At 43.1% G+C, this 20,239-nt stretch overlaps 1 long non-coding RNA gene across 3 annotated transcripts in view; it reads right to left on the bottom strand.

Moving 5' to 3' along the window:
- LOC123465703 overlaps positions 1–18,175 on the bottom strand; it is a 29,874-nt gene extending 11,699 nt beyond the window's left edge. Inside the window, exons 1-2 of one of the 3 annotated variants that reach the window (XR_006640981.1) lie at positions 17,508–18,175; positions 1,179–1,276 (exon numbers count right to left, since the gene is read on the bottom strand). This is a non-coding gene — a long non-coding RNA (uncharacterized LOC123465703). The remainder of the gene's footprint in view (positions 1–1,178; positions 1,277–17,507) is intronic. The other 2 variants (XR_006640980.1, XR_006640979.1) reach the window with 2 other exon arrangements.
- Between the last annotated feature and the right edge of the window lie 2,064 nt (positions 18,176–20,239).

Genomic DNA, 20,239 nt, shown 5'->3' with positions numbered 1-20,239 from the left:
CTCCTTTTCCCCCAACATGGCTAACCTAGTTTTGGTAGTACAGTGAATTGAACGGTTCCCCCCTAAACAAGTCCTAGCCCATGGTACTTGTGAATGTGATTTTATCTGGTTTTTGCAGATATAATTAAGTTATGGATCTCAAGATGAAATCACTCTGGATTTAGGTGGGCCCTAAATTCAATGACATGTCCTTATAAGAGACAGAAATGGGGAAGACACAGAGAGGCATGGGGAGAAAACCACATGAATACAGAGGCAGAGACTGGAATCCTGTGTCTCCAAGCCCAGGACTGCTGACAGCCACCAGAAGCCAGGAGAGAGACATGCAATCCATTCTCCTTCAGGACCTGCAGAATAACCAGCCCTGCCCACATTTTGATTTTGCAATTCTAGCTTCCTGAGCTATGAGAGAACAAATTTCTGCTGTTTAAGTTACCCAGTTTGTAATAATTTGTTACAGAAGAAATTAATACTCCTGGTAATTCTTGGTATTTATCTTTGTTAAAGCTTACTTTTTACACTCAGAACTGTTACTTCATATAGTTAGGAAACTAATACACTTGGTAATTGTTGGCATTTCTCTTTGGTAGATTTTACTTTTTGCACTCAGAAGTGGTGCTACAATTTTGTTATATCAGGGATTGGCATATTTTCCTGTAAAGAGCAAACTAGTAAATGTTTTAGGCTTTATGTGCCATACAGTCTCTATCACAGCTACTCAGCTCTACCACTCCAATGCAAAACTAGTCATAGACAACATGTATATTAATGGACATGACTGTGTTCCAATAAAACTTTATTCATAAAAGCAGATGGTGGGCCAGATTTGATATATGCCATAATCAGCTGACCCTGGGATTATAATGTTCTCATCTGAGATCCTGGTGCCCTATCTCTTGGCCATCCTCCTAAAGTCCTCCCTATACCATTTCTCCCAGAAGCACTGGAAGGTCTTCATGCAAACAGACTTCATGTGGATTGTTTTGGTGCCCCAGATTCTCTGATGTAGATTTGCTTTTAGTTCCCACTCTCACTAGTGGTTATTTTAAAATAAACATGGCCCAGTTTATTTCTCATTTCAAAAACTTGCAGCCACAGAATATCATTTTCTCTTTTCTCTTTCCTCCCCCGGACCCGTTTCCATAGTGGATTTGTGAGCAGACGATGGCGGCACTCACCACTGCCGTTTGATTGTGTCGCGCTGTCGGATGCCGGAGGCGATATGTCAGAAGTGCGTGGGTGCGTCAAAGCCTCGAGGGCAAGCAGCCTGACAGCCCTAAAAGGAGGAAATCACAGGAAGAGAAAAAGGAGGCTGTTCACTGTATGTGACTTTTCAGATTAAGCACAGTAGAAGGGGAGGGGGTAGGGGAAAGAGGCAGAGAGATAGAAACTGATTCTTCCCAAACAATGTATGACTGTTTGGAGGTAGAAAATGTAAGCCGAAGGGGAAGGAGCCAAAACAAACAAAATATTAATAGAATTCTGTACTAGCGAATCAAAATCAGTTAGTCTGTAGAGGACAGTATCAAGGTGAGACAAGATTCACTGGGATTCAGAAAGAAATATTTGGGGTTGAAAATGGAAAGCAGAAACCTTCTTGAAAAACCCTGAGACAAATAGGCTCTGATCTGGATTGTTCGCAGCCTCTTCTACTGACTAGTTGAGACCGCAGTTAATTTCCCATGACTACTGCAAAAAACTTCCACTAACTTGGTGATCTGAAACAACAGGAGTTTATGCTCTCCCAATTCTGAAGGCCAGAAGTCTGAAATGAGCATCACTGGCCTGCAGCCAGGCTGTCAGCTGGGGCTGCGCTTTCGAGGGAAGAGCCCTGTTCATTTCTGGTGACTGTGGCTGTCCCCCAACTTATGGTCACGCCGCTGCAGCCTCTGCCTTGTGGCCACATTGCTGCCTCCTCTCTATCTGCCTTCTCCTCTGTGTCAAACCTCCTTCTGCCTCCCTCTTATAAGGATCTATGCAGTGGCCTTTAGGGTCCATGCAGATGATCCAGGTTGATCTCCCCATGTCAAAGTCCTTAATCACATTTGCAAAGAGCCTTTGTGGTCCTGTGAGGCCAAAGGCCACATACGGTGACATTCACAGGTTCCAGGGATTAGGATGGGGGTATCTTTTTGGGGGGCATGTTTCAGCACTCTATAGCCCCCAAACCTTACACCCAACAACAAAGAAAAAGCAGCACAGCTCACAGACTCAGCTTCCTCAGAGGGCAGTTTAGCCAGTCCCTTGAGCAGGCTGATGGGGTGGGGAGTAGAAGATTTGTTCAATATTTCTTTCAACCACATTTAATATTTCAGCTTCTCCCCTTAGCCTGGCTCTCCAGACATCTACAGGCCTGGCCTTTTCTTTAATCGGGCTCTGCAGGAGAGAGTGATTATGAAAAGGACCTTAAAAAAGCAAAGGGAGGGTCATATTTTAAGTAAACAGAAACCCAGGAAATTTTTTTACAATGAACATTTTTCTAAGAAAAAAAATTTTTCTAAATATGGACACAGGAGAATGTGGACTCCTGGGATGGGGCCCATTGTGCTGATGCATACCCACCCACTTCCAATTAAGCACAACAACAACGCAAAGTCAAACAAAACCAGGAAGCATTTGAAACTGCTCCTGGGACGTTTCCACCTGAACATCCTCCCACATGCACCTCAGACTCGTTATGTCCGAGACAGGACACAATGCCTCCTACCAGGAGCATTTCTTCCTTATCCACTGTTAGAATTTATTTATTTTTTTATAAACTAGTTGACTTACAATGTTATGTTAGTTCCATTGTTATAGTTTGAGCACAGCAGCACAGCTGTGTTTACCCGAGATGGATGCACGTTGGAACTGGAAACCCATGAACTGTATGCAAATGTTTGAATATAAGTGCATCATTGCTTTTTTCCCTTGTTGCTCAGATGGTAAAGAATCTGCCTGCATTGCAGGAGTTCGATCCATGGGTCAGGAAGGTCCCTTGAGAAGGGAAGGGCAACCCACTCCAGTATTCTTGCCTGGAGAATTGCATGGACTGAGAAGCCTGGCGGGCTACAGTCCATGGGATCGCAAAGAGTCGGACACGACTGAACGACTTACACTTTCACTTTGCTTTGCCTTTTTCAGGAGAGGAGTCCCTTGTCTTCATTAGCTTCTCCATGGAATCTTTGATCTCAAAAAGGAAATGAAAGTCTGCCCTGGTGTGGCCCTCAGCCAGGTGGACATAAACATTTGCTGCATAGCCTTATGCATTCTCAGTGGAGAATACTCACTGCTCTGTTTCTGAATGCCCTTGTTATAATTCTTATAATGCATTTGCGATCATGCACTTGCTGTCAGAGATTTGCAGGAGAGCTGGTTGGCGCTTATCGTTCAGTGACCTGTAAAACAATTCTGCCACCATTCCCGTCCCGCTAAGTAGGGCTACGTGTTCTGGATCAAGTGTAAGAGAAAGGCTGCGATGACTCTGAAAAGAAGGGAGGAAAAGATGGTAGTGAGTACTTTTTCTGTATTCACTAAGTCTGAGGATTATTTTGGCGTCAGCTTACACCCCATAGACCTTCACGTTCTTGGAATGCTTGCCCTCACCTTTCCCAACTTTGCCTAATTCATATTTCAAGTCTCAACCATCCCTTTCCCTAGAGAAGCCTTCCATGATCAATATCCCTGGGAAAAGACCATAGACTCATGTTGTGAAATATGGATTTTGTTGCTTACTGAGAATCTTTATGCAGGAAAAGGAATTGGCCACCAGCTGGAAACTGGAGGCTGTCACTTCAGTCTTAATTCTTGGATTAACCCAAGGTTACCCTTCAACCCCAGCTCTTCCCAGAATCATTCTGGTTTCCACAGGGAGGGTAGGGCTTGTGTTCAGCAGCAAACAAGCTTCAATAGGCTATTATATTTCGGAAAAGAGAATGGACAGTTTGAAAACAAGGAGAGTCACAATGTTCCTTTGGAAAACCAAGGACATTCTTATTATCTGCCCATATATTTTGTTTATGGCATTACCACAATTATAATGAAATAATAACATTTGTATAATTTTATGTTTAATGGTCTTTTGTTTGCTTTTGCCCATAAGCTCTGCAAAGGAAGAGTCTGTCTGTCTTGCTCATTGCTTAGCAAGGCTATGAACATGGTAGATACCGAAAAATATTTAATACATGAATGGAATGATTAGTTAGTTCATTAGTTAACATAGAATTGTGATTTTGTCTCTTTTCCAGTGAGAACCAACCTTTGACCACACCAGTTAATTGTCATACAGAATATGGTTCTCAAAATAGGTTCTCTCAACCTCAGCAAAATCGACCTTTTGGGCAGGATAACTCCTTGTTGTGGGGGGCTGTCCTGGGCACTGTAGGATGTTTAGCAGCATCCCTAGCCTCTACCTACCAGATGCCAAAGGCATCACTCTCCCTAAGCTGTGATGACTGACAAAGTGTTTCCAGATCTTACCAAAAGTCCCTGAGGGCCTAAAATCACCCCCCACCCACTCCCTGGGTGAAAACCACCACTTAAAGCAAGAAGAAAATCACAAGTGGTATTTCTGACTCTGGGACAGGATGACACCATCCCTGAAAGGAAGCCATCACTGACTGCCCTAAAAGCTGTGCCACTGAGGTGATATCTACCAGGGCACTGCCCTCCCCTGCACCACTGTTTGCTGCAATAAATCTATAATCCAAAAAAAATCCTTGGTTTTTATACATTAGTGTTTTTTTTTTTAATTATCTTAGTTTCTTACTGAAAATACCTTTTGAAAAATTCCAACTTTATCTCAAACTAAGAGGAACTTTATTTTTATTTTATTGCAATTCAGCAGGACAGTTACCTGAGGCTGAGGCAGATGCGACCCTAGAAAAGACCACAGAATTGGGTACACTGGGATGTGGCTCCCAATACACCTGGGCCACGCCACACACAGAGCTTCTGGCAGCTCCCCCCAGACAAGCAGCAGACCACAAGGAAAGGCGGCTGAGCTCCTGGGAGTCAAGTTCATCAGAGCGGAGGCACCAGAAACTTCTGTGTGACCTAAGGTTCGTGTTTTCAGTTTCGGGTCTTTCTAAATAAAACATGAACAATGGGGAGTTTGGAAGGAATAATGGTTTCTGATGAGGTGGGAAGAAATGTTTTTGCTTTAAAAATTAATTAGAGCTACATCTGCATCCTGGGGGAGCTGAAGAATTCATTTCTGTAGGAAACCTGGTTATTTATTGAAGAACACACGAAGAATGAAGGTGCAAACTGAACAAAAAGTAAAACTGAAATGTACGAGACTATGTAATTTTAAAGTTTTTGGTCACAGACCAAAAGTCATGAGCTCCCATCCTATTGGGTAGCAGCCAATTTTGGGGGTGGAGAGAGCACTTTGACTTTTCTAGTTAATGGTACACTCGACAGGAGTGTTCTGTGAGGACTAAACACTCCATCAATTGAAGTGTAACTCGCTATCAGAGCTGGGTTGCTCCTTTCACTTTCTCCGATATGGCTCTAGAAGCGAATAAGGCGCACATCCCCTCGGCACCAGGGAGATGGCGTTGGGATTGGTGTGTGCTTGTCTTCCTGCTGTCTCCCTTGCAGGCCAGTCAGCGCTGTCCCTGGGCGTGGGCTGGTTGGCACCCACTAAGCTGGGGGTGAGTCTGGGTCCTTCTGAGCATCCCGCTAACATCTGCGGCCGGGGAGCTCACCCGCCTTCTCTCTCAGCTTGGTTAAGGTCGTCAGCACTTGGCCACCTCACTCCTCGGCTGGTGGCTAAAGAGCCAGTGTAGGTCTGGCCACTAATCTCAGCTGCCCCCTGGTCCATCACGAGTTCCGAACCACAGGCAATCTTTGCCTCAGCTTCACATAGTGACATCTTGTGTGGCAAGTCCCCCAGCTTGAATCTCATCTACTTTCACGCAGCTGTTCCTGAGAAGGACAAACCCCCTTTGCTATCTGCTCTGACTGACTTGAAGACCTCCCTGTTCTAGGACTTGAGCATGGAGAGTAATACAGCGTCTCAAAACATCCTTTTGCCACCTGCTCCACAAACTTGAGCTCCTTCTTCTCCCCATATCCCCTCTGTGTCAGGCGGCGGGCTTCCCACGCCATCACCTTCCAGCCGCCTACCCCTTTGCAGCAGGTACTTTTCTTCCCCTAAGTTCTCTCACGCTAGAATAATACTTTGCTTTTAGCCCACTGGATTCTGGTCTTGATATGTTAATGATGGCTTTTGGAGTAGAGAAATTTCCTCTCTTGACAAAGACTGGCGTTTAAGACTATTGTTTCATTTCTGACAGCTCTGGAAGTCAGAAGCTGAATCCTGCCTTCCCCTTCCTCTTTGCCTTCCTACTGCTATGACCTTCATCCTCCCCAAGGCAGGCAGACAGCTCTGGCAGAGCTGAGGAGAGGCCATGGAGAAAAACCAGGAGAAAGGAAGGTGAAATTTATTATATTCATAAAAAAACATAAAGTCTACTCTTGTCATTTCCACATCCCTTGTTAGTGGGACAGTAGGTGTGAAAGGTAAGGTCCAGGATCACTACTGTGGTGTGGGGAGGACAAGGGCATGACAAGGTCGATATGCTTCTCTCTGGCGTAAGGAGATTTTTCTCATGGAAAATTACTTCTGGCCTCATCTGGAGACTTATCAGAAAGTAAACCATGTGTGAGAGAGGAAAGGGAACTGGAGGGCTGGGGCGATGGGTCTTCAGCGAGCTGGCAGGAGACAGGACCTCGGGAAGAGGGGCAGCTGCCGTGGGCGCCCCCGGTGGGAGTGGAGGCTGAAGATGGGAGGGAGAGGGGCATCGACATCTGGCTTCCCCCCCTTTGCTGCTCACTGTCACCTCTGTGGCAGCACAGCCTCAGAGAAGGAAGCTCCAGCTGTGGGCCTGTTTGGGGAAGAGGTGGTCCTGAAAAGAATGGAGGTTTAGTAATAAAGTGACCAGAAGCAACTGAGAAGCAGCAGGGAGTGTGGAGTTGAGCGCTGACAGGCTACGACTACGACAGGTCTCTTTCCGCCAACAACCCTCACCTGGGTACTTCCAGGTCTATACGAAAGGCTTGAGTTTTTTTTAAATATTAAATGGGAATGTGGTAGATTTTAAATGGCCGCTCACTCTTGGTCCACCCTGCCTCCATTGAGGGGTGGCTTTTATTTCCCACAATCTCAAGCCTGGTCTGGCCCTGTGACCACTTCAATCAAGAGAATGCGGTGGAAGTGATGCCCTGCCCATCCCAGACCCAAGTCTTTGAAAAGCCCAGCAGCTTAGCTTTTCAGATGCTGCGTCATCATGTAGCTATGTAGGGGAGGAGAAAAAGCTTTCCTTCTATCCTCCTACGTTCTCTTTACCTCAGCAGGACGCACCATGTGTGACCAAACATAGATTAACAGGACAAAAACAAACAGACATGTATTGACATGTACACCATGCATGAGCTTCCCTTGTGGCTCAGACGGTAAAGAATCTGCCTGAAATGCAGGGGACCCAGGTTTGATCCCTGGGTTGGGAAGATGCCCTGGTGAAGAAAATGGCAACCCACTCCAGTATTCTTGCCTGGAGAAGCCCATGGACAGAGGAGGCTGGCGGGTTACAGTCCATGAAGTCACAAAGAGTCGGACACAACTGAGCGACTGACACTTTCACACCTGAGCGCACTCAGAGGTGGGTAAATCAAAGGAGCGGTTAAAACTTGGGCTCGGATGGCATCTTAGTAAACGAACGATAAATTTTGTAGAGAAGTGGCAGGACAAAGGAAATGAAAAAGAACTGAAATGCTCCCGACTCTGACTTAGGCACTTTCAGAACCACTTAGGCAGAAAAATAAATGTTTGCACAAAAATGTCACAGAAAGACAAAGGAAAAGGAACATTTCAAAAAGGTAGCAAATGTGTGGCCATCTGGGTGGTCCCAAAGTTCTTGCCAAGTTGTGCTTTGGGAACCTCTTGGAGGAATGGAAAGAAACGACCTGATCCCAGGTTCATGCTTTGAGTTCCCTTCTTTCTACCCAGGGTGTAGTGTAGGTAATTACCTGGTATTTTCTCCTCTTTCTTCTGAAGTTCCCAACTCAGCTCAGAGCTTCTTCATTGTTGTTAAAATTAAATCCAAAATAGCAACTCTCTTTTGTCATTTCTATATTAATGGGAAGGTGAAATTCTAGGAAAATGCTTAACCATTTTCAAAAGACTTCTCCTATTTTGCCCTCAGAAGAATTTTATCATTTTTATTTGACTTGCTAGAAAATCAAGGTTAATAGAGGTTAATTTATCAAATGTCACACAATGCATCTGAAATTAAATCTGTCCACCTTTATGGCCCATTAAATTAAACTACCATGATATTCTGACTTTCAAGGGTTTGATGCATTGTTCTTAACAGAACCTGGATCCAGCAATTTTCTGGAGAGCCTGGCCAGCATGTGCTGTCTGATTCCAGAATACAATTTCTATTTCCCACTCTGTATGGAAATGTCTTTAGTATCCTCCCACAACTACGTCACTTTTGCTTTCTCTCTACTTTTATCCTTATCCAAATGTTCTCCACTACACTCCCACGTAACAATTACGGGCTTCCACATAAGTGGATATCATCTTGGCATACTGCATTAATCTCTTTCCCCTCCACCCTAGCCGTTTCCTTTGACAAGGTACAGCCATTTGTGGCCAAGCCTGCTTCTACTTGCTCCACTATATGATATCTGTATTTCCTTTCTCATATTGAAACCTCAAATTCACCTAGTTTTTGCCTCTGCTCTGCTGTCTCTCCCACTCCAGCCCCTTAAAATAAATCAGATTACCCAACAAGCCTGCCCTGGCTTTGAGTAAAACCTTGATGGAATTCATCCTCACTTTGCTCTGCCAGCCAGATCCATTGCTCTTATATTTCTTAGTTCTTTTGGGCCTTGGACCTCATTCCTATTTTCCTCCTAGCCCTGTTGACCCATGGCTTGCTGTTGCTCTCTCAGCTTTATCTATGGCCATACTAGTGAACGCTTTATTGAAACATCCGATAATGATAACTTACATGTCTACTATGTGTCAGTCTGTGGGCTAAGTATTTTACATGGAATATTGCATTTATTCCTGTAGAGGAGGAAAAATAATTTTCTCTCTGCTCTTCTAAGATTTCTCCTTGGAACCCTGTAACAAGAGACAGAGTAACAAGAAAGAAGTAAACAGAAGTTTACTAATATGTATACTCATGTATTTTGGGGAGATAGGCAGGAAAAATTGAATGACACTCGGGGTAGTTGAGAATTAAGACTTAAATACCATCTTCAGCTAAAGACAAAAGGGAGAAGGGAGTGTAAGAATCCAATTATGGGGACGTGACCAGGAGACTTATCGTAAACAAAAGGAAGGTTTGCTATGCAGATTTAAATTGGCACCTTCTCCACTGATGGATTTCTTGTGATTTAGTCATCTTTCTCTTCTGATACAGAGAGGAAGATAACCTTACAAAGGGGGATTTCCTTATAAATGTAAATTTCCCTTAAAAATGGTAACTTCTGTGTCTTCAGAGCTTCTCTTATGTCTACTTTTCTCAAAATAATCCTGTGCCAAAGAGGCCTATTTTGGGGCGGCTTATTTCGCTAACCTTTACTCCTCAGGAGAAACCTACAGTGTATTTTTCTTTCCTTCATTTTCCAGGAAGAAGAAACAGAAGCGGTAATCAGTGCTATGAAACATCTTTTATATTGTAATTAAAGCTCTTACCTGGATGCCTGGCATTACGCTGTTTCTTTACCTTTACTATTTCAGCTACATGTAAATCAGTGAGATTAGAACATTATTACACACCATATACAAAAATAAACTCAAATGGATCGAAGACCTGAATATAAGACCTGAAACCATAAAACTTCTAGGAAAGAACACAAGCAAAACACTCTTTGACATAAACCACAGCAGTATACTCTGGATCTGTCTCCTAAGGCAAAAGAAATAAATATTTAAAAATAAATAAGTGGGATCTAATTAAACTTAAGACCTTTTCACAGCAAAGGAAACCATCAACAAAAAAGACTACCTACAGAAGGGGAGAACATATTTGCAAATGATATAACTGAGAAGGGGTTAATAGTCAACAATACAAACAGCTCTTAAAACTCAATATGAAAAAAAAAAAGCACAAACAACCCAATCAAAAAACGGGCAGAAGATTTGATAAGACATTTTTCCAAAGAAGACATATAGATGGCTAACAGACATTTGAAAAGATGTTCAATATCAGTAATTATTGGGAATGGCTACCCACTGCAGTATTCTTGCCCGAAGAATTCCAAGGACAGAGGAGCCTGTAAGGCTCACAAAGAGTCAGACACAACTGACTGACTAACACTAATAATTGGAGAACTACAAATCTAAACGATAGCACAGTATCCCTTCATACCTGTCAGAATGGTTATCATCAAAAAAGTCTGCAAATAACAAATATTGGTGAGGATGTGGAGAGAAGGGAGTCCTCATACACTGTTGGTGGAATTGTAAATTGGTGTAGCCACTATGGAAAACAGTCTGGAGATTCCTCAAAAAACTAAAAATAGAACTATTATATAGTCTAACAATTCCACTCAAGTATATATCAGGGGAAAAAAATGAAAACACTAATTTGAAAAGATACATGTACCCCAGTGTTCAAAGCAGTACTATTTACAGTAGCTAAGCTATGGAAACAACCCAAATACCCATCAACAGACAAATGGATGAAGAAGATGTGATATATATATATGTCATGGAATATTGCTCAGCCATAAAAAAGAACAAAATTCTGCAATTTGCAGCAACATAGATGGACGACCTAGAGAATATTATGCTTAGTGAAATAAGTCAGAGAGAGAAAGGTAAATACTGTATAAAGTCACTTATATGTGGAATCTTAAAAAAAATGCTACAAATGAGTATATATGCAAAACAGAAACAGATTCACAGACACAGAAAACAAACTACTGCTGCTGCTAAGTCGCTTCAGTCGTGTCCGACTCTGTGCGACCCCATAGACGGCAGCCCATCAGGCTCCCCCATCCCTGGGTTCTCCAGGCAACAACACTGGAGTGGGTTGCCATTTCCTTCTCCAATGCATGAAAGTGAAAAGGGAAAGTGAAGTCGCTCAGTCGTGTCCGACTCTGTGCGACCCCATGGACTGCAGCCCACCAGGCTCCTCCGTCCATGGGATTTGCCAGGCAAGAGTAGTAGAGTGGGGTGCCATTGCCTTCTCCGAAACACTGCATCACTATGCTATTCACCTGAAACTGAGACAGGCTGGGACCTGGGACCCTTTTGCTACAATGTTTGCCCCTGGACAAGTGTCCTCTCCAGCAACAAAATACAAAGAAACTATAAGGGACTAAAAGTAACTGTGAGCATGTGCAATTGGGGCACATTATGAACGAGATACCTAAAGACCAAAACCCAGTAACAGCAGAGAGCTGCCCTGGCACCCTCACACCGCACAGTGAAGGCAGGAGACAGACCGCCACAGCCACCCCTTCTGACCCAACCCCAGGACCCACTCCTAAACTCACCCCTTACCCCCACCCCTGCCCCAGGACGCAAACAGGGCAAAGTGTTACTTGATTTCTTTCTCTCCTGCTGTAGCACCAGTCCCAATAAATTCTTGCTTGAATTTCTAGTCTGGTCTTTGATCAATTTCCATTGTTTAAGGAGGCCAAGAATCCTGTTCCCTAACAAAACTCCTATAATGTTGTAAATAACTGTACTTCAATAAACAAATGTAAACACATTAAAGTAACATCAGTTCAGTTCAGTTCAGTCGCTCAGTCGTGTCCAACTCTTTGCGACCCGATGAATTGCAGCACGCCAGGCCTCCCTCTGCATCGCCAACTCCCGGAGTTCACTCAGACTCACGTCCATCGAGTCAGTGATGCCATCCAGCCATCTCATCCTCTGTCGTCCCCTTCTCCTCCTGCCCCCAATCCCTCCCAGCATCAGAGTCTTTTCCAATAAGTCCACTCTTCGCATGAGGTGACCAAAGTATTGGAGTTTCAGCTTTAGCATCATTCCTTCCAAAGAAATCCCAGGGCTGACCTCCTTCAGAATGGACTTGTTGGATCTCCTTGCATGGACCCAGCTTAACCGCCAGTAACAAATCCAGCTACCAACAAGGGAGCTACAAAGCCCTTTAGCTTAACATTGGTGCCATGAGATCAGTCATGAAAAGTTAAATCATGCCAATTAGCATCTTACATACAGAATTCTAATATTAATTGTAATAGATTTTAAGCCTCTTTAGAGTAAGAATAATATTTTTTTCCTTTTTGTGTCCTCCACAGCACCTTTTTCAATACTTGTTTAAACATAAATAGACTGTGGGCTTCTTAGGAAAGGGATTTTTTTCCTCTTATTTTAAAGTATATCTAACAGTATCTAATATGAATTTGGCACAAAATAACATTCAATACATTTTTTCATAAATTGAAAAAAGATTCGACTTGACTGAACCTAGACTCATGAAAAATTAAACATTTGGGTTCTTGTGATGAATCAGTAAAATAAACCATAAACAAAATATTGTTCAAATATTTTATAAAAAGATACTGACAGGTCTTAAGATAAAAATTTTGAATCCGCTCTTGGAGGGGAGGGTGGCTTAAAGCAATTCATTTGTGTATTCTGGGCTTTATTTTCCTCAAAAAGACCAAAATCTCTGGGTTAGAAGATCATTTCTACAGTCTCTTCCAGCTCCAAATTCCTATGTATAATCCAAAAGGAAGTAGGTGTATAAGCAGATGCTGGTTCATTAACTGAAGGCCAAATGACTTTTTGTAAAAGAATAAACCATAAACAAAGCCGGAAATCCCATCTCCTGATAGTCAAACCCTGCATGGTCACCCATCTCGTCTTAATACGGTTGGTCTGTTTGACTATTCACATACAGCAGAAGTAATTGTCATTTTCTAGGTCAGGTTATAAAAATAAAATGTGAAGAAGTGAAGCCTTGTGACCACATCTCAGTGAGTGCATCTGAAAGTGGATTCTCCTCAAAGCCTTAGTCAAGCTTTTAGAAGATGGCAGCTTGACTGCAACTTCAAGAGCCAGAACCATGTGACTAAGCTGTTCCTGGGTTCCAGATCTTTAGAAACTATATGAGATAATGTATTTTTTGTTGTCTTAAAATGGCTAAATTTGGGGGAAATTTGATACACTTTTTCATCCCAAATTCCTCTCCCCACCCCCATTTTAGGGCACATGACCATGTTAATTTCACCATTTCTGAAAACTATGCAATTATTTGGCATCATAAGCTTCTTAAGAAAAGATACAGGTTAGTACCAGCATTTCCTTAGCCACTTCCTTTTAAAACTCAGCTACACTCAAGACACAACTTAAAAAGAAAAAAACAAGCTACATTATTGCATGTAGCTGTGGTCTCATTATGCTTTCCATCTCTCCTGTTTCATGATTACACCTTGCCTTTGCCAAAAATTCCCTTCTTTCATGGTTGTCCAACTGCTGTATTAATCCCTGTCATGTTTCTTTGTTTGGTCTTTCTATGGATCAATTGATTGCTTTAACAGAAACATATTCAGAAATAAACATATTTCTCTTTCAGTACTTCTCCAAGTCATATAACTGCTTTTTATTTCATGACAAAAGGACCTTTAAGAACTTTGAAGGCTGTTATTAGGTCTAAGAAATTTTAAAAATCAAAATGTATGAAATTCAACTGCTTTATGCATTCAAACCCCCACCTTAGAAAGGTCTTAGAACAGCTCCTGGCATATGTGTTCAATAAAACTAACATTTATATAGAAGTTCTGGTTGACACCCTATTATACAGACAAGGAAATGATTAATGTAAGAAAGTGCTTAATACCTGGAGACCAAACATGAAAGACATATCCACTTAGGCTGTTTGGTGGATGTTAAGTTCAGAATAGCTCCCTTAGTTCCAATCAAAACCCCTCCACAACAGTGATTTCTTCACCGTCTGCTGTAAAGAGTCATGAATAAAGTTGCTCTCTCGTAAATGCATCCTGATATGCCAGAGGAAAGTCAGTGTACAACGACAGAGCACAAAGTGACTCAAAAACTTCTGTGGACAGGAATGGTTATTGACACATCACTAGGCCTTTGGGCAAACACATTTCTTAGATTTTAAACTTGCAAATTTCTGTCCCATGTCTGTAGGAAACCAGATATGCATCGAACCCAATCTGTAAAGCTACGGGCTTCAAATAGGACCTTACATTGGTGTACACATAGACTACTAGTGATGCAGGCTGGTGAAGAATACAAATTCTGGTAGAACTGGGAATTACTAAACTTACACAAAGAAAGCACCATTAAGGGCATAGGGTATCTGCTCTGAAATGGAAATGTGAGGGCAATCAGGGAGGGGAGAGAAGGAAAGTCCTAGGGATCGTGACCCTAAGGAGAATCACAATAGCCTAACCCCTCAGAAAAGAGAAGAGGAATGAATACAAAGCCAGATGTTCTGCGCTTAGAGACTCACTAAGGCATTGCTGTGGAGAAGGCAATGGCACCCCACTCCAGTACTCTTGCCTGGAAAATCCCATGGACAGAGGAGCCTGGTAGGCTGCAGTCCATGGGGTCGCTAGGAGTCGGACACGACTGAGCGACTTCACTTTCCCTTTTCACTTTCATGCATTGGAGAAGGAAATGGCAACCCACTCCAGTGTTCTTGCCTGGAGAATCCCAGGGACGGGGGAGCCTGGTGGGCTGCCGTCTATGGGATCGCACAGAGTCGGATACGACTGAAGCGACTAAGCAGCAGCAGCAGCAGCAAGGCATTGCTGATGTTTAGTCGCTAAGTCATATCCAACTTTTTTGTAACCCCATAGACTGTCACTCACCAGGTTCCTCTGTCCATGGGATTTCCCAGGAGATAATACTGAGTGGGTTGCCATTTCCTTCTCCAGGGGAACTTCCCAACCCAGGGATCAAACCCTCATCTCACCACTGAGCCACCGGGGACAGTGAAGTAGCTCAGTCGTGTCCAACTCTTTGCAACCCCGTGGACTATAGCCTATCAGGCTCCTCCGTCCATGGGATTTTCCAGGCAAGAGTGCTGGAGTGGATTGCCATTTCCTTCTCCAGGGGATCTTCCCGACCCAAGAATCGAACCTGGGTCTCCCGCATTGCGGGCAGATGCTTTACCCTCTGAGCCACCACCGGGGAAGCCCTCATTAAAGCATAAAATGCTGCAAAATAAGGTCTTACTCCAAATTCACTTACACTTCTGGCCTCCTCATCCTAGACTTTTTGAGAAAAGGAATGTATTAATCAAGAAATGTATTCCAAGCTTCTATTTCTAGATTTTAACAGTTACAGCTGAAAGATGAGTTTATAGCCATCATAATTTTTCTTGCACCGAAGTCATACCCTGAAAGTAATTGGGCAGACAATTACTTATGGGTCAGAACTAAAGCCAATTAAGGTTTTGGAAAATGATATTTCCTTTCTCTTTCTTCCTTTTTTCACCTGATGAATTCATTTTGAGGAACCAAATTTTATTTTGCTTTTTTTTCTTGTCTTTATGAGGAAATAACTGACAAAATTTGTATATACTTAAGACATACAATCTGATGTTTCAGCATACATATATATTGTAAAATAATCATCACAATCAAGCTAACATAGGAAAATGATTTTTTCAAATATATTCGAGATACAAACTTCCCTCATGATTTTTCAAAAGAAATGAAAGCAAAGTGTAAAAAATTTAAATTATGGCACTATTACAACATGAAAAAGCATTTACTTGGTGTTGCCTAGACAAGCATTGAGAGAACAGTAATAGTGTTATTTATTCTTATTTTGCCACCTATTGAGAGAAATATATATCAATTTCCATGTCGTAAATAAGTCGCTGAAGGTGACTATATTCCTATTTTTTTTTCCAGTGAAAAAGGAAATTAGAAATTTAGCATAAAGTATACATTTTCATACCTAGGCAGACCTTGGAGAGCAAAAGGCCTCTTACAGTCTCATTCTAATGAAACTAATAATGTCCTCTGCATGTATTAGTCAGCTGCGGTCGTGAACTTACGTGGTCATGTGCACCCCAAACACATGTAGCTAATTTGACCCAATACCAGTTTTGTTTTGCTTTTCTTTTTCTTTTTTTTTTTTTTACATAAAAGTCACCCATAAAGTTAATAGATTAAAACAGCAAACATTACTAAGCTGGTCTTGGTTGGGTTCACTCATGACTGTCTGGTCAGCTGCTGAGTTAGCTAAGTGGCTCTGTTTCTGGGGGTGGGTTTGTCCTTCAGCTGGGACAATTCAACCCTGTTCTACATGTCACGTGACTGGAGCAAGCCACCGAACCTCTCTGGTCCTCTCTGCTGGTCATTCTCATTAACACAAGATGCGTTGTTATTTCTCTTGATCACACTCAAACAGGCTACTTTCCTCTCCAGCTATCCTGCTCTCTGCTCATTTTTATGATGAAATTCTTTCAGAAAGGAGTCTATACTCGTCTTCAGTTCCATTCTCACTGTTCCTGCTAAGATCTACAACAGGTTTTGGCCCTCACCACTCCACTCAAACGGCTCTTGTCAAGATCACCGATAGCCTTTACGGTGTTCAATCCCCCGACACATCCCCATCCTCCTCTCACCTGACCCATCGCAGCACGTGATGTATGTTGTCACCCCTTCTTGGGACACTTCCCTCGCCGCACCCCCTGGTTGTGCTGCCTCACTAGCTTCTCCCTCCAGGCCTCTTTCACTGGCTCTGTCACATCTTCCTGATCTCAGACTGGCAGAGTTTCTTCAAGCTCAGGCCTTGCCTTCCCCTTTCCCCTTCCCTCCCTCCCCTCTTCTCTCCTCTGTACTGATTTCCTTGATCTCATCAGTTCTCCTAGTTTTTTGTTCATTTGCTTGTTTGTTGGCCATGTCCTGTGACATGCAGGATCTTAGTCCCTCGATCAGGGATTGAACCCACGCCCCTTGCATTAAGAGTGCAGAGTCCTAACCACTGGACTGTCAGGAAATTCCCCAGTTCTCCTGGTTTTAAGTATCATCAGTAACTCTACATTTATACCTGCATCCTGAACCTCTACCCCAAATCCAGACACTTACATCCACCTACCTACCAGATAGCTCCACTTGGATGCTCTACTTCCTATTTGCGTTTGCAACAAATGATCGCAAACCTAGTGACTTTAAAACAACACCAAAGACTTCCCTGGTGGTCCAATGGTTACGAATCCACCTACCAAGGCAGGGGACACAGGTTCTACCCCTGCTCCAGGAAGATTGCACACGCTGAGGGACAACTGAGTCCTAGTATCACAACTGCTGACGCCCGCCTGCTCTAGAGCCTGTGCTGTGCAACAAGCGAGGCCATCGCAAGGAGGAGCACGAAGAGGAGGAGGCACGGCGAGGAGGAGGAGGAGCACGGCGAGGAGGAGGAGGAGCACGGCGAGGAGGAGGAGCTCCGGCTTGCGGCAGCTGGAGCAGGACCGTGCACGGTAACGAAGGCCCAGCGCAGCCAATGCTGAATAAAGAAAACATTAAAAAACCCACCACTGTGTTACCTTACGCTGCTGAAGGTCAGAAGTCCAAAATGGGTCTCATTGGTCTAAAGTCAAGCTGCCAGCAGGGTGGCATTTCTTTCTAGAGGCTCCAGGGCAGAATCAATTATCTTGTCTTTTCCAGCTTCTAGAGACTGCTTGCACTCCCTTTCTGTTGGCCGTTGCTATCTCCGAAGCCAGCACCGTCCAGTCAAATCTTTCTCACACTGCATCACTCTGACACTGCCTCCTCCGTGGCCCTCTTCCACATTTAAACTTGTGATTGCATTGCGTCCACCTGGATAACGCTATCCCAAGGTCAGCTAATTAGCAACCTTCATTCCCTCCGCCCCCTTGATTCCCTTTTGCCATGTAGCCGCAGGCATTCACAGGTCCCAGGGAGTGGGATCCAGACGGCCCCTTGGGAAAGCCATCGTCCCGCCTCCCACACATGATTTGTCATCATGTCAGACCTAACAGATCAAAACTGAACTCCTGATCTTAGCAACCCTGATCCTCTCCAAGTTTTCCCCAACTTCAGTCAAGGCCAACCTCACCCTTTCAGTAAGTCAGGACAAAAAGTTCAGAGTTATTCTTACTCTTCTCCATCTCATATCCAAGTGAAGTGAAAGTTGCTCAGTCGTGTCCAAATGTTTGCGACCCCATAGACCATACAGTCCATGGAATTCTCCAGGCCAGAATACTGGAGTGGGTAGCCTTTTCCTTCTCCAGGGGATCTTCCCAACCCAGGGATCGAACCCAGGTCTCTTGCACTGTGGGCAGATTCTTTACCAGCTGAGCCACAAGGGAATCTGCTAGCAAATCCTAGGGATTCCACCTTCAAAATAGTCTCAGAATCTGATGATTCTCACCACCTCCATACAACTATACTGGTACAACCCCCTCTCATTACTGTCTGCGTTATTGTTAATAGTCTCCATAACCCCCAGATTATTATAATAGCCTCCTAACTCATCTCTCTGGTTCCTGCCCTAGCCTACCAGCACCCCATCTACTGCCCGCCCACACACAGTCTATTCTTAATATAACATCCAGATGATATCTTTACAACACAAGTCACATATAGTTTCTCTGTTCAAAACCTTCTCAGCTCCAAAAAGGTAATGTCTGCAAAGCCCAGGGAATCCAGCTATTTTTCTGACCTTTTCTATTTCTTGCTTCACTCCACCCATGAAGGCCTTCCTGCTTTGTCTGCGACACTCTAGGTAACTCCTTGAGGCTTTTGCACTCGACAGTTCTCTCTTTGTGGCATGATCTCCTCCCAGGGCTTTCCCTGGGTCTTCATCTGCCTCCATCTTTTGCTCAAAAGTCACCTTCTCAGTGACGCTCTCACCGCCCATAATCCTTTACTTTGAATTGCACGTGCATACATGCACACAAACATACACAGAACCCTTTCTTAATGCTTTACTGTTTTCGATATCACCACTTTCTAACTTACCATATAACTTCCATATTTGTAGTTTTTTTTTTCTCTTACCACTAGATGGTAAACTCCACGAAGGCAGGAATGATTGATGTATTCCTAATTCTTAAGCCAATTATCAGGTCATAGTAGAGACTCAATAAATAATAGTTGAATAAATGACTCTGCCTCGGTTTCTTTAGGGGCTTCCCTGGTGGCTCAGTGGTAAAGACTCTGCCTGCAATGCAAGAGATGCAGGTTCAATTTATGGGTCGGGAAGATCCCCTGGAGAAGGAAATGGCTACCCACTCCAGTATTTTTGCCCGGGAAATCCCACAGATAGAGGAGCCTGGCAGGCTACAGTCCGTTGGGTCACAAAAGATTAAACCACCACTTTAACCAACTTTTTTATCACTAAAATGGGAATGACTGGACTAGTAACTACATCACTGGGTCACTGGAAGAATTAAATAAGTTAATCTATGAAAAGTGCTTATCCCAAGCATCTCTATCCCACTGGCATAGAGAAAGCATGTTTGCTCTTATAACCTCTCTACTGTTTATACTGATTCTTCTCTTATTACTCAATAAGCAACCAAATAGTACCACTCAAGAGGTAACAAACAGTATTACATTGAGACTAGAGCTGTCCTAGCAACGAAGATATGTGTAAATACTTGGTTCGTTAATATTTTTCTTTTGGATTTATCATGGTAACAGGGACAAAGGAATTAAACTTTAGGCTCTCACCTGTTCAGAACTAACCACAAAGGACCAAACCACAAACAGCTGACACAGATTAACTAAATCCTCATGACTGCCATGGTTGCATATTCTTTGGTCATTAGTTGAATTTAGGTGATAACTTTCAAGCCTAGAACAGGCACCATATTTTCCCAGTTTGGATACTGGCACAATCTGAAGACCATATTAATGTTATTTCAAAATGTCAAAATTCAAGTATTCAGAGCATTTGAGGCTGTGCAAATATTCTTTGATCATACTTAAAAAAATAAAATTATAATTGGTTTTATTCCTTTAACCTCTTGTGGAATCTTACCAAATTAGACCCCAGAGTTTCGAGCAGAAAACTTATTACATTTTCACATCAATGAGGCTTAAAAAAAAAGTTATTGTCTAGAAGCAGAATCTCAATGAAGAGTCAAATCTCAAAGTTACACACCCATGAAAATGAAAGTTTCTCCTGACAAGGCAGGTTGAACATTGCTGATGTGTGCCTATTGGGTGGTCAGTCCTATTCATTCCCTAACAAATATAAAGCACTTAAAAAATCAGTTTTATAATAGATAAGATCCTGTTATCTGTATGT

This window comes from Bubalus bubalis, chromosome 4 (assembly GCF_019923935.1).
Source record: "Bubalus bubalis isolate 160015118507 breed Murrah chromosome 4, NDDB_SH_1, whole genome shotgun sequence".
Classification (NCBI taxonomy): Eukaryota; Metazoa; Chordata; class Mammalia; order Artiodactyla; family Bovidae; genus Bubalus; species Bubalus bubalis.
Note: the sequence above shows the minus strand (reverse complement) of the source record. Positions and strands in the feature narration are given on the sequence as shown.